We start from the raw sequence: 15,283 nt of genomic DNA, 5'->3' as shown, positions 1-15,283 counted from the left end.
GAGCTGGAAATACATATTCTTTGTGTATACTTTGAAAAATGTTGTCTTAATGCAGAGCTGCAAGTATTCTCAGGACATTGAGAGCAACGCAACACTCCCCAGAGCCAATGAAGGCAAGGACTGAAGGGAGGGAGTCAGGTCCAGAGATTTCGAGGCCAGTAAAAGTCTTATCACAAGCAGCTAGTCTAACCTGTAAGGTCTGAACACAACAGAAGGCATCTTCTCCTGAACACCTCCTGTATGGCAGGTAATGACATTATGCAAGCTCTGTCAGACCAAACCTTGTATCTAGCTAAAGCCCTACTGAAGAACAAGGTTTTCCCACTTGTTCACCTGTAATCTGATACAGTGAAAGTATTTTTTGATTTAGGGAAAACATAATATAACCAAATATGTCCTTTCTTTCCCCAAGAGGTGGTAGAACAATATTAGACTATACAGGGAAAAAACCCCACACCTTGCTACATGGAAGGAATATAATTATTTCAGTGGGGTTTTACACAGAACAATGGAATGTAGCTTTCATCCCCTAATAACTGATCTCAAAAATTTATGAGATATAAATAATGATCACAAAAAAGTCTTATTATGTGATCATACATGTGTGTTTGCCTCAACTTACTATAAGAACTTCCTTCTATTTTTCAAATGTCATTTGTACTTTTCATACAGGTTTTCTCCTTCTAGAAAAATTTTGTTTCCAAATTTTGAGTTCTCACCTTAGCATGAATGAGATCAATTTTATTCTTCATCTTGAATTTCTCCTATATATTAAAAACGATCATATCACATCAACCCAGACATCTTTACTGATATTCATCCTTTGTATTAATTGTGTAACACCTCAGGGATTCTCCAGTATCATGCCTCTTGTTGCACAGTTAATATTTTATTGTATTGCAGAAATATGAACTGCAAAAGTAATTTCTGAAAGGCAGAAATTTGCAATTAATACAACATAATAAATAACTTCATTTGTAATAGGGGCTAAATTCAGGCAGCAATGTCTCTAACAATGTTAAAAAAACCCTGATCTACAAAAGTTATAAATGTTCATTAGAAATTTTGCTGAGCAGTGTAAGACAGCTATTTAATCTTCTAAGCTAAAGGAAATAATAACAATTAAAAATCGTCATCAGTAATTTTCTCTTTGAAGAACACAACCACAAGATCAACTTTAAGAGAAGTACTACTTAGGGATTGGTGAAACTCAGAAGGTGTAACAGTTCAGTTTATTTTGAATATTTAAGATCGTGGTTTTAATCAGCTACTATTTATAAATTCTACCAATTAATCCTAGTTACTTTCTGAGTCAACCATACTGACCCAAAACCTCTTAAGTGATCCCTCTGAATTCAAAGACTGTAAGCATCATTTTCAGAATCTGACATTTCTTTCATACCTTATTCAAACTGATGAGGTATTGTAGGTAAGAAGTAGAAATCATGACCTTTGCCAGACAGGATGCAATATAGGAATAATTTCTTCCATTGCTCATCTCCCTATTTGTAATAGAACATTTAAATACTTTAGTTCCATGCCTTGCTTTTTAAAGTAGATGGACAGGATAACTTCTTGAGGTCCTTTCCCAAGGCATTTTCTACGTAAAAGTTAGTCTGTGCTACTTACACCTTACATTTACAATAGGCAAAAAGAAGGTACTTTTGTTTCCATTTTATCAGAAGGGAATAGAAGCACAGCAGTTAAAAGTCTTGTCTGAGTTTGGCATACCAGGAATTCAACATAGAATTGAACTAAAACTCATTCTTCTGCACTTCAGTCCAGCACCTTCGCACGACAAAATGGTTTTCTTTCACAGTAAGGCAATGTTTTTGCTTCGTCTCATGGGATGTGGCAGAGACAAATTCTAAATACCATGAAAGAAATATAACATGATTTTTTTGTCAAATTTCTGTAAATTTCAGGTTGTTTCTAATTTAGCTGTTCTACAAGAATGCTCTACGCATACCCTACAACCGATTTAGCAAAAAATTATCCAAATAGTGCTAAGATATGCCCTTAAAAGTATAAGATATTTCAGAGTTTAAATTCTTCCAAAAATTAGTTTAATAAATCTGCATGAAAATACTAATTGCTTTTGTTTAAAAGTAATTCACAACATTTATATTTCATTTACAAGAATGACCAACACATCAGTTGTATTACAGCAAAAGTACAGTAGTGCCGGTTGGGTCATTCTTACATGTCCATTTTTCTAGAAGTACAAAAGGAAGGTTCCATTCAGGAAAATTCAGACCCTAACCCTCTTCCAACCATGTCATTATCGAATATTAAGCAGATAAAGGAAATAAATAAAAGCTGACAGGAAGCTCAAAAACATACAGCATTTGGTAATGATAAACAGTGAGAAACAGGGAAACCTACTTTCGTCTGCAAAGTCATTATAATAATTTGTTTAGAAAGCAGTGAAGAAAGAAAAAACTGTAAATACTTTGGAAACTGCTGGATCAATTTGCAAGTGCTGAAAGCACACCAGCCTCAGAGACTCAGGGACATTTGTATTAAGCAAGAGACACACAATTAAGCTGCATCTCAAGCTAAAACCCTGAGGGCTCCACATTTCATTCCAGTCAACTACTGCTGGTTTTTGGCACTATTTTCATTGCAAATATGAGTAATGTGGGCCCTTTAGTCACTATTAAGCAGTAATCTGGGGAAATCATCCACTTCCAATAATCTTATACTCCAATTTAGGGCACTCTGAAACCACATAATGAATAATACTGTTGCCAGTTCTCTCCTATAATGACACATGACATATGCCTGCTATCGCTCTTTTCAAATCAAATCCAACTGTGTTGCTTTTTTTCAGAAAATCCTGTTTATTGTATTCATTTGAGTTTCCTTCTTCACTCATTAGATGAAGTAGTAAATTTCTGCTTCATAAGCAAGACATTCATTGTTAACTTGGCATTCAGAATGCAGTGGATTCCTTTGCAATCAAAACAAAATTATTTTTTCAAGTGAGTAACACCATGTTAGGTTACAGGTTACTCATGACTAATAAAAAAATGTATTTTCACTGTAAATTAAAAAGCTAATTAAGAGACCTTCGACTGTTCTTGCCTCTCCTGGGTGGATTTTACCTGTTACTAAGGTCTGCCACTGCAGAATTCACAAGAATGGTGTCCCTGTTGACAAATGGAGAAAAGCTTTTATAGCTAAGCAAGTTGAATGCCAGAATAAAATCAAGCCATCTATCCATTTTTATGTCTTATGACCCTTTTGCTTTTCATAACCATTGGAAAATGCTGGTCAATAACGTACATTGGAGCAACGTTCTAAGGAATATAGCAAACTTAAATCTATGCTGGCTATAGAAAAAACCCAACAACCTGCAACAAATAAAAAAGTCTTTTAAAGATATGCAAGGATTTTAAGAAGAAAATAGTCTCACAGATGAAGGTAGAAAGTTTTTGATACTTCTGCTTTTAATAAATTGAAAATTCAACCTTTAGCTTACCTATAAACATGGTTTAAAGATATACTTTACCAAAACATTGCTCTTCTGTTTCCCAAGTAATCTAAGGCAATGTGAAATACACTGCATTTTATCAGAAATATTCCTAAATTATTCTCCAACTTGCCCAGAAGAAGCATATCTAAGTTTTAGATAACAGTGTGGATAATTCCTTACTCATCCCAGGCAAACACAATCAATTGCATTCCAGAAATTCAATTTAAAAGTAATTTATCTTACATTAATATTCCAAATTCACAAGATTTCATGTAAAGCTATTGTTGTAGCATAGTAAATTTCCAATAGACATTGTTATTAAAGCAAAAATGATCCTGTGCGAAATAACTTGCAAGCTGTGTGGTACAGTCACTTTGCAGTATTTACTCTGTGTGTAGTAGTAGTGAAATCTATGTGAAATCTGGTGGAAGTATAATTTACAGCTGAATTTTAAATAATCTATTATGCAAAATCCACATAAAAAGAAAACTTTGCAGGTGACTTTTTCAAGAAGCTTTCATCATCTTACAGACATGCTGACTTTTAGCCGAGTCATAGTTCTTCACAGTAGTAAGTGGTGATTTCCCTGTGGTAGTTAGATGACATTTTGCAAGGAGTGATTGCATGATGCTCATGTATTGTGCTGCTTATTTATTTCTTCTTTCTCATACTTTAAGACCATTCAAGAGGTAAGTTTACTTACCATGATTAAGAAAAACACATTACAGAGATACCTGAAGCTAACAATAATGAAACAAAATAGAAGGTTGATTCATTAGTGAGCTCCCATTTCTTGGCGCTTTAATCGGGCTGCTACATTTATCCAAGGAGGGGGCAATGGAATTAGAGATCTTAGTCTCATTTCTACAGGTAAGCGCTATCACATTAAAAAACCCAACATGCTGGAATGAAATTGGTAATATACCTACTATAATGAGTGATTGGATTAGCACAAAAATGGTTCTCTGAATATTATCTACAGACCACCTAACTAGTGGTAGATAAAACCAATTAGCATTCATTGATACATGCATAAAATAAAAAAGGGAAAACTGAGAACAATCATACCTAAGTAACACCCATAACACCAGGCTCAAATATGCCTTTATTAATATTTTGGTGATGTAAAGGACATGAAGGTATAGGTGGTTACCACACCTTACAGAGTTTTGAATATTCTTGGGACACCCTTTCTCATTAAAAAATAAAAGTTGTTGAACGTTTTCAGTATTTGAAAACATAATGTCCACTATATTTGCTTCCCCTTGCTTACCATCTTTGGCTTAGACTGATGCTCTTTGTGAGAGACCCCAAACAATCCTACCAGAAATCAACTCATAATGTATTGTCACAACTGTTCACAATATTTACAGTTAGGGCTAGCTTTTCTGCATGTAGATAGCACATACGATTTCTAGTACAAATTACTTTCTATGTACAGCAAAGGGGTGGTTATCTCCCTTCAGGAAACTGCAGACTATGGATCAGGATGTGCACAAATCCATGGTAGACCAAGAACAACAGAAATTTGAGATCCATGCGCACTGCTGTTTCAATAGAATGCAATATTCACAGTAGAAACACTCATGTAGGAGCAAGAGTTTCAAGAATTACTCTAAATAGAGGTATGAATTCATCAGAGAGTACTGAATACCAGATTTTAAAAAGCATGCTTTTGCAATACAAAAGTCTATGTTCTAATATTCCATCATATTTTCAGAAAAAGTAGTGCATTGATTGCAAAAATATTCATATAACAGTGTTCCAGTTTGCTGATGTCCATTAAAGCTATGTGAGCAAAACAGCATCAGAAAGAAAACCTCAGAAGTAGAAAAGTAGATAAATGATGAACATAGTATATACAGTGTAGAATGAACCCCACAACATTTATTTGAACTACTTCTATATAACCATAGCATTCTATATTTCTCATCTCTCAGGTAGAAGATAGAGTTTAAACATTAATTCCCAAAGCTGCAGCATATTTTCCAGCTCATGCAAAACCAATAAAAATTCTTTAACTCCAAAATCAGCTTCTATCATATTAGTCCAAAACTAGGGCTTTCTCAATTATATCTCTGCCATCTTTTTTTTTTCTTTAATCTATTGCCTAAATTTATACTAGTAGTAACTCTACTATACTCAGCAGACATGCAGTGGCGAATTTAGTAGAACATACACATGAAAAATATAATTTCATGTAAATAGATGACCTTTATTTTTAAAAGAAATAAAGTTATATACTAATTTCACTTCCATTGCTAAATACCTAGAAGTTAATTTTGACCGAAGATGCTGAACAGCCAGGCCAACTTGTGTAAAACCTAATTATCTAAATTCCCATATATATTTTACTGGAAATACACTGGGTATTCTCTTAAGGACCAGATTAAGGTATGGTCACACTGCACTCAGAAATTGTGAGATAGGTTCATAAACTGTTAAAACTGTGAACATAAGAAGCATGCTTCCATTTTTCTGAATGCCTGATGCACTTTCACAATTGGGGTATTGTGAAGTTAATTAGCAGGATATCAGATAAAGACTCGCAGTTTACAGGACCACAATTTGCTGACCACAAGGTGCAGATTGAGGAAGGAATAGGATGTAACTTTTACCATACTTAGTCTCACACGAATGAAGGGAAAACAGACAAGACACTTTTTCTTTGTTACATTTACTTGTGAAACCCTGATTGACCACAAGACCCAAAAGGAATTAATCATGCTCTGATTGGATCACCCATTTTTAAGGCCAAGAGTATGTCACAGACTTTGCTGTAGCTGCAGTGTTATCAAAACCACAATTATATTTATACATACAGACATAATGCCTTTTAAGAGGCAGCACAGAAACATGACCATGTGAAATCTTTTAGCTTCATTCATGTGGAAGTTGAGGTTTAGAAAAAATTTTTAATGTTGCAATATTTTAGCAAATTAGGAAGAAGGCCAAAATAAAAACTATTTAAAAGATTGTACAACTCCCATAGCTCAGAGCAGCAGTTGCCTGTTGGTTATTGTAAAGAGAAATCTCTCGATTTAATGATCATTGCATCAGAGTTTCAGAAGAGTATTAGATGGATAAGTCCAAAAATTTAATTTGAAGTGCCTTTAACCAAATGACAAACAAATATCGTTACTGATGACCACATTGATAGATGATCTATAAACTTAGACTTGAAAATCAGACTAATTTTCTGTCTACAAACAAGGCACCTGAGAAATCACTCAAAACCGCTTCAACATTTCAAAGCTACAAAGTTCTTAATGTTTTAAAGTTTTATGTTCACCTGTAAAAGACTGGGTTTGCTACCAGTAAACAGGATGAACTTCACATCTCAACAAAGACACTGCAAATCATAAACTTAAGTTTGTTATAAAAACTCCATCTTTTTGTAAGTTTTTTAAAACTGAAAATACATCAATACATTTCTTGTTAAGTAAATATAATTAAGTTCATTCGGGTACTGCAACTTCAAAGTTAGCATGGTTATACATTTTTGGAGACACATGTTTAGCTAAAGCAATGAACACTGGATTTTGTTCTTCACTTCCTTGCATAATAATCAGCAATAGTATTAACCATTTATGTATTTAGCAAAGAAATCAGGGCCTTACACATATATAAACAAGTATGTTAAAATCAGGGCTCAAACTTGTCATAAGCCCATGCAAATGACAAGTCAATGGAATCAATGGGATTGAATCCAGATGCAGAAATTTGTCTCCAGAACTCCTATTGAAGGAATAGGGCTTTAAACAATACTGAAAGCTTTTCCTGTACATTCTCCTGAATAACTGAGCCCTTTCCCCCCTAAGTTCCCAGTCTTGTGACAGATGGAAAGAACTGGAAGGCAAGCAGTGTGGGTTCTATACCCTGCATGGACTCCAATTAGAGAAGCATATAAAACATAAACCAGGTAACAATAGGAATCCAATCTCAAATCATTTTTGCATATTGTTCATAGTAAATTTGTACACTTATTTTCTGAATTAAGTATCGGCAGTAGATATATTTAACCAGCTTTGTGTACATGATTATTAATGACTTTTATCACTGTTAACATTTCACCAAAATTTTATCTATGTGGTTGTCAGCCAAACATTGTTCTGTTATTCTGGTCTCTGACCCTGCAGCTCTTAATTATTTGATAACATTTTCCAATTCATTACAGGTAAAATTCACTACTGCATGTAGGACATAATACCTATGGACCTTTGAGGAAACTGAGTCACTTTATCGCATCATTACCGACACAGATCAAAATTCAACCTTCTGTTACACCAGGGTGAAACCTTGAGTAGAATGTTAATTGCCTAGGTGGTGAATGGTCTCTGCTCCTGCACCGAGGTAAGCTTAATTCCAAAAGCACAGTACCAAAGTGTACCTGTAGCATTTCTTACAGCTACAAAACAGTCTGGTTTTGGTTTGCGAAGACAGGGAAACTTTTGAAATAAGTTATGTTATTTCAGAAAGATCACAAATTTCCTGTTAACGTAATGCTTTTCCTAGTGCCTAGTATTGGGAAAAGTACTCAGACCTTTTGACTTCTTGCTACATATCTCTGTTTTTTAACTCATAAAAATTTCTAAGACCTCTTGGAACTTGCTGCGTACTTCTCATAAATAATCTTGTGCATAGATGGTAAAAAAATAAATGCTTATACAACACCTGTGCCAAGTTTTTGCTATGGAGATAGCTCAATCAAAACTACAGAATCAGACAGAAAGTTTGGAAGACAGGTTGCACCATAAACATACTGTAGAATATTAGATAAATCTATCATAATATCTATTTGCATAGAATTAGCATTACTAATTACTAAAATTCACACTTAGATTTTTTCCCCTAAAAACCTCACTAGCTGTTTTATGGATTAACAGTGATGTAAGCATGAAAGTACACTGTAACTCCGCAGGGTCTGCCACAGCCAGATTGCATAAATATTAACTGAATTTGGGTACAAATAGCAAAAAAAACCCCAGTACAGTGTAATCGTATATTTTAATTTATTCTGGTTCTGTTACAGTGCTTTCAGAATATCTGAGAAGACCACTGAGAAAGATGTCTAGCACTTACTTCAGATTGGTTGTACTGCTCATATACTAATGACAATAAGGTATCCACCTCTAGTTGCAGTGATCACTCTGAGCCACTGAAGAAGAACAGAAAAGATTTTGGGCATATCTTCATTTCATATCTTCACGAATCCCAGCATGGAGAGAGACACAAGATAGCTCTGACCAAACCAATGTATCCTCCTGACATAACATAGCACCATGAAGAGACAGTAGTCAGTGTCTTAAATACAGAAATGTTCCGTTAACATGAGGCTGCACCTGAACTAATTAGCCCTACCTCCCCGTCCAGCTTATGATCTCAGGCACAGTGCTGCCCTGATGCACCTGTGCTCCAGAAACAGCTCTGTTCCTGCGGGCCAGGGATCTATTGCATCACACTGATGGTTGGACTCGATGATATTAAAGGTCTTTTCCAACCTAAACGATTCTATGATTTTGTGATTCTGATGTGTTAGGTAGACGAGCCCATAGGCTCAAACACATTTAAGGCATTTGTTTTTCAATGTAGGATTAGACAACAGCTTGGACTACTGGAATTTGTATTAAGAGAGAAAGTTAGTTCAGTGTTAAAGACACTTTTTAAAATTCACATGAAACATAATGTATGCATGTTGCTCAAAATGCCATATGTAGAACCATAGAATAGTTTAGATTAGAAGGATCTGTGCAGATCACCGATTGCAACACTCTCCCTCTCCCCCAAATCAAAGCAGGGTCAGCTTCAAAGTCAAATTTCTCTGTGGTCCTATACTAGCAAACCATTTTCCAGAACCTTCAGAATAATTTTTTGGTCTTGGGAGGCAACACAAAACTGTTGAGCTGCTTGAGGGCTATCAGGCAGATCAAATATAGCTTGCATTCTAGGACTATTATCAGCCAGGACACATAATACCACCTATATCACCTTGTAGACTATGTGGCTGTGCTGTCATATGGACAGCTGGACAATTAAGGCCTTAGATGCAAGGGAAGCAGCAGAAGTTTCTAAGGAGTGTGTTGTCTGAATACACTCAGCTCATCCCTGTCAAGCAACAGGTGTGGTTAAGACGCTGGAGGAACTGCTACCATCTCACCCAAAGTTTTCGCTCACCTCTCCGAGTTATCTGAGGCATGTCCTGTCACCCTAATGGATGACAGCTTTAGTATGTTCTTAGATCAGGAAGTTCAGCAATCTCTAGGCTCAAGGATGAACATCTAGGTTTAGAATTAGCTCCTGCCATTCCTTCCTCCCTAGCCCCAGTATCACAGAATGGAGCGGAACAGTCCTTCCTAGAACACTGAAGGACAAGTAAACTTCTACTCCGGAAAACAAACATTTGCTAATACAAAGTTATCATCCAGAGCCTCTATTTTGGGAAACTGTTAGGATAAAAAAGAATTCTGAAATCATTCTCTCTTCCCTTTTATGGACTTTTATAGAGGAATTGAATCTATTAGGATCTATCCAGAAGGATTATGACTTTGTCTTGGGGCTTTAAAGCAGGATTTTCTTTCATTTGCTACTATTTTCTATCTTACTTGATAGCTGCATTATCCATGTTTCCTGAGTGCTACATTTTCATCCTGTAGGGAAAAAACACAAAACACTTCTGTAGAGATCTGAGCTAGTGTCTCTTAAGTACAGCATTTAATGCCACTATGTTTAACTAAATGTATTTTTCTTTTTATTCTCCTACTTTCACAACAGTTAGAAAATTGTGAAGATTCTTTTAAATCATGCTCTTCAGTAAGTTATGTCCAAACACCATGTAAGCACGTGGCTAAATGAGTAAAATGTGCTCTGCTTACATTAAGAGTCACATTATTTGTATTTACCACAAAAAAGAGGACAATTGCCTGCAAATACAGGCATATAACATCAATAAACATGAATACCATGCCCACGACTATTTAGTAGCAATGTTAACAGAAAAAAAGTCTGTCTATAAAGTGAAAATAAATGATATACAAAAGGTTTCACACAGGCATACATTCCAGGTTAAAATTTCAGTACATGAACATATTGGACAACCAGCAGGTCAGGCTGTGCAATCACATGAGCTTAGTTTCTTATGAAAGTAGACTAAAACAGGAAAAAGAAATATAAGTAGTCAATTCATAAAGATGACCATTGGGTTCTGATTATTTCTAAGACTCTCTCCTACCTCTTTTTAAAATTCAAACATGAATCTCAAAGATGAAAATGTATTCTGACTCCACAAATTATTTCTAGTCCTGAATGTAAGTATATAAATACACAAGTATGACATGAGATATTCTAGGGTAGATAATGACAGTTGTAGTTACCTCTGCTGTAATTTTGTCTTGATTTACCCAGGATATGAATAATCACTACAGATATGCAAAGGAAAAAAAGCTCAGAAGTAACTATAGTTTCAGAAGCAGTTTAAAAAGCTGATTTTGGTTTGTGAAGATTTGGGTGAGGGTTGCCATCCTCTATTACACAGAGGCATCCTGCTGTACATTCTAACTGAACATTAGTTAAGTTTATTTTGATTTGTCATAAAGAAGTCCCTTTGTTTCTCCCAACGTCTCAAAATCGACCATCAATTTCTAAACATTTCTACTAAATAAATTATTTCTTTTCCACGAAATAGTAATTGCCTACTTCCCCATAATTTAAGATTGAAGTTATTTGCATTTGAACATACTTGATATTTTATATGTGGAATACATTCTACAGGCACTTTACTGTACATCACTTCAAAGCTCATTTTCCCTGTAAAACTGAAAAGGTATTAAAAAAAAAAGCCTGCATGATGATCTTTTCCCTTTATTTGATATTCTATGAATATGTTTGCAATGGACAATCACAATTTTGTTATTTGTACTGCATGCTTTTTTGCATTAACTTTCAACTTTTTAATTAAAGCAGGGATAACTTTGATGGTAAACTGTAATATCCATGCTCAGTATTATACTTTAGTTATTATTAATGTGGTTGCTCAAAAGAGAGGTAATAGTTTATATCAACTAATTTTTCCTCATAGCTGTAAAGATCCTTCGGTGTGGAGATCAAACTATTGGGATTAGAATGAATTTTCATTTCAATTAAATTTACCTTTAAACATCCCTTTGGGATATTAAGGATCAAGTACGATTTGCATTTCTTTATTTCACAGTAAAAGCTTAGGAAATTATGACCACTCTTGCTACTTCATCCTGTATGTCAAAAGAGGTTTTCTGGCACCTGTTATGCTAAAAGACTGGAATTCATTTCAACAGTGGAATTACAAGACACCACGCAGACATTGTAGTACAATGTCTTAGAATGGTTAATCATTCATATTACGGAAACTTCAGGTCCTGTTCTCCTACTGGAGTTGTTTAACTCCAGTAAGAGAAATGCAGTTAGGAGAATTCACTTGGTTGCAGTGGCTCTTATGTTTCTATTAAATCCCACAGTGTTTTTAGAGGGTTTTTTTCCTCCCCCACCACAAAATTTTTGTATAAGTGATGGGAAAAGAAAAGAGCTCGACTCTCTCCTATTATTCATAAGGCACTGACAGGGCTAAACTGTTCTCTAGTGTTTAGGACTTGGCAAAATGAGGGATGGTATCCAGGAAATACTGAGTAGTGACATGCAAGGCTGTTACAAATTTTGCATTTATCATCTAAACATACAGTATAATAAAATGGGTGTACAATTAACAGTACCAAGTAAGCACTGTGTTTTTATTTGCAAATGGATGTATTTTACAGCTGAATTTACACATCATTCCGTATGCCATAGAGACCGAACTGTTGAAACAAGCAAAATGAGTGGGTTTCTCAAAGAGATTAAACCCATTATCTCTCTGCTGATCTAAATGCCCTGTAGACTGCAGTGTAAATTAAAGATACCTAACCTAACTATAAATGATTTATCTTCAGGATGAAATACAACTCCACCAGTATGGGGCTTAATGCAGAGAAATTTACGTTCTTCATATAGAGATCACCGCCACATGTACAGTTTGATTCCCTGCTATGATGATCATCCTACTCATCTCCTCGTTCAGCTCCTCCCCACACAGGGGGTTCAGAGAAGACCAAAGAGCAAAACCACTCTTTATTGACAGACCTGCAGTTCTGAAGCAAACTAGGAAATTTCCTTGCTTTCCTAATGTCTGCAACTTTTTCTTTGGATATGCATTCCTGTTTTTCTCCAGAACAAAAGGCTGAGATTCACTGCAGTTGACACATTAGACTGGGAAATTAACAGCTGCTCTACCACTGTGAAAACACAGGTAAACATTCAGGAGAGAAACTTTAAGTTCTCGTTCTTGGATAGACATGTCTGGTCTAAGATACCTGGATAACCACAGCCTAAGATTTTGGTAAGGAAGTATTATATCAAGCTGCAGTCCAAGCCTTTCTTTTGTTAAGAAGAGCACTTACCAGAGGAAATCTACAATATTTTCTGAGCACTTACCAGAGGAAATCTACAATATTTTCTACCCACTTATTCACACAGAAAAGCTTGGTACAAATTTACATTCTGATTTAATTAATCCAAGTGAATAGTACAGGAAGATAGAGTCAGTTCTCCTGCCCAGTTTAAAAGCGGTCCCCACACCCAGCCAGTATTTTTCATTCCAAAGGAAGTTTAAACTGAAATTACATATACCTAGGGTTTTCTTCTTGCTTTATTATGCTGTTTTCCATGATGTAATTACATTACGGCATTGAAAGCAGTTCAGGTTTGCACAGGTATTACCATTTTTATTAACCTAAGTAACAATGGGTATATATCATTTACAATTAGTCCCCGTAAGTGTTTAACTAAATACCCCAGAAATTTTGGAAATTATACCAGTAACAAACAACTATTATTTACTGACATGTTTTAATAAGGTTAGAGCCCTCTGTGTTTTATCTTCTGAAATTATTTTACTGCAGCCACTTCAACTGGTGTAAAATTCTTGACTAAGACACATAGTGATATTGTCACTGTGAGTGGTGGCTCTTCATCTTATGATTAATGGGCAGCTCCATTCATTGCCTAATTTAAAAATGCAGAAACTTTGCAAGCAAATCAATGGCCTGCAGAAATCTCAGCCAAATTGCACAAATACAGATTTAACAGGAATGAAGTTACACTGTAAACAAAATGGCACAAAAGTTATAACAAGTTTAACAAATTCATTCACCATCTGTACTAGGAAATTAATTTATGAATATTTCAGCAATGTTAGTTTTCTACAGATTGCACTCTTGAAACTTGTCTTCTGACAAACACCTGAAATTTACTTTCTCTGCTGGTATTAAAATCACTACTATTCCACCATAACTGTTTTTCAAACATTTTCTAACATACTGGTTGCAAGCAACTACCATAAACACAGGCCACATATATTCCCTTCCCATATGATATAGATTTGGATACACAGGAGCATACAACCAGCAAACTCTAATACCAGTAACAAAACCCAAGAAATCCCCCTAGACAAATTCTTACAAGAATTAAGCACTTTACAGTAAAAGTTCCTAAATAATTTTTATTGTTACACCACTTATGAACTGATTATTTCATGAAGCCCCAAATGATAGAAAAAACACAATCAAAGTAAACCTCTGCCAGGGTCACAACCTCACTTATATTTGCTATAATCCAGTAAAGTTCCATAACCCTCATTGTGGAAAGAATAGATCAAGAAGAATATTTCTCAAAGTTCTAAGTGTACTTATACATCTTTTATTTATGTACATGCAGCCTCCTCAGCAAATCACTTCAGCAAATCTTGTGTCTCTATTTTTTTAATATCTCTATTTACGATCATAAATACCATCAGCAAAAAAGGGATTTGAAATTACACAATGAGGAGAAAATAGTCCCTGTTCTATATTTGAAAGATTAAAATTGAATTGCAAAAAAGTGGCTTAATATTCACAGATGTTTATGTTACTACAACAACAACAAAAAAAAACCAGTTTATAAAATCTATCCCATGAGCCATATGCAATTTGTATTGATTTTACTTTCATAAAGTTGTTACCTTTTTATGATGAATTATAAGTAGATGAGTTAAGTATTTTAATATATCTATCTGTAAATATCTATCCAAACTACTGGCTCTAGGGAAGACAACAAAGCAGCTTTTTATGTTTTACAGTAATGAAATACACAGAAAATGTCATCTTTTGAGTTATTCCACAGTCACTACACTTTCAGCTATTGTTAGAGTTCAGCTAGAGAGGGCTCTGTATGCAGCCTGATACAAACACACTTTAAAATGAGCAAATATAACAATGCAGTCCACACATCACACTCATCTATTTATAATGTATATTAAAAAGCTTTCAGAATGTATACAACGCAAATACTCAAACACCGACAACGTATTTGTTACTTCCAAATTTTTTAACATACCTATATGTTCTACGATATTGCATGATGGGCTGATCATATTTTCCCTGGCCTGCTGTTCTTTTTCATCTTAGTATACAGCTGCCGCATTGAAAGCCAAACACAAGACATTTTATGCAGGGCTGCGCCTAACAATATGTTAAAAACTTGTCCTGTAAACAAAAATTACATGCCTCTGATCGCTTGCATGAGACTTATCAGTGGAAAATGGACAGCCAAGGCACAGAATCACATTTAAACATTTACTGGATTTTTTCATCGTTGTTTCAAAGGTATGGTCACCAAGAGCTGGACTGAGGTACTTGTGTGTGAAATAGCAACAAAAAAGTCTTCAGTGGAAATGCATACTATTTTATCTGCCCAAGTAAATTC

General features: G+C 35.0%; 1 protein-coding gene across 23 annotated transcripts in view; it reads right to left on the bottom strand.

Annotated features, from left to right (window-relative positions):
- The window catches only part of RBFOX1 (RNA binding fox-1 homolog 1), a 1,354,570-nt gene that overhangs the window by 529,657 nt on the left and 809,630 nt on the right, over window positions 1-15,283 (bottom strand). Inside the window, exon 1 of one of the 23 annotated variants that reach the window (XM_069809895.1) lies at window positions 10,081-10,120. The exons of 21 other annotated variants lie outside the window; for them this stretch is intronic. The gene's annotated coding sequence lies outside the window, so the exon portion shown is untranslated. Of the gene's footprint in view, window positions 1-10,080; window positions 10,121-15,283 lie in introns of those variants that run through there. One more of the 23 variants, XM_069809887.1, reaches the window with a different exon arrangement.

The sequence above is a fragment of the Haliaeetus albicilla genome, chromosome 22, assembly GCF_947461875.1.
Source record: "Haliaeetus albicilla chromosome 22, bHalAlb1.1, whole genome shotgun sequence".
NCBI lineage: Eukaryota > Metazoa > Chordata > Aves > Accipitriformes > Accipitridae > Haliaeetus > Haliaeetus albicilla.
The sequence above is the reverse complement of the archived record's forward strand: the minus strand, read 5'-3'. Positions and strand labels throughout refer to the sequence as shown.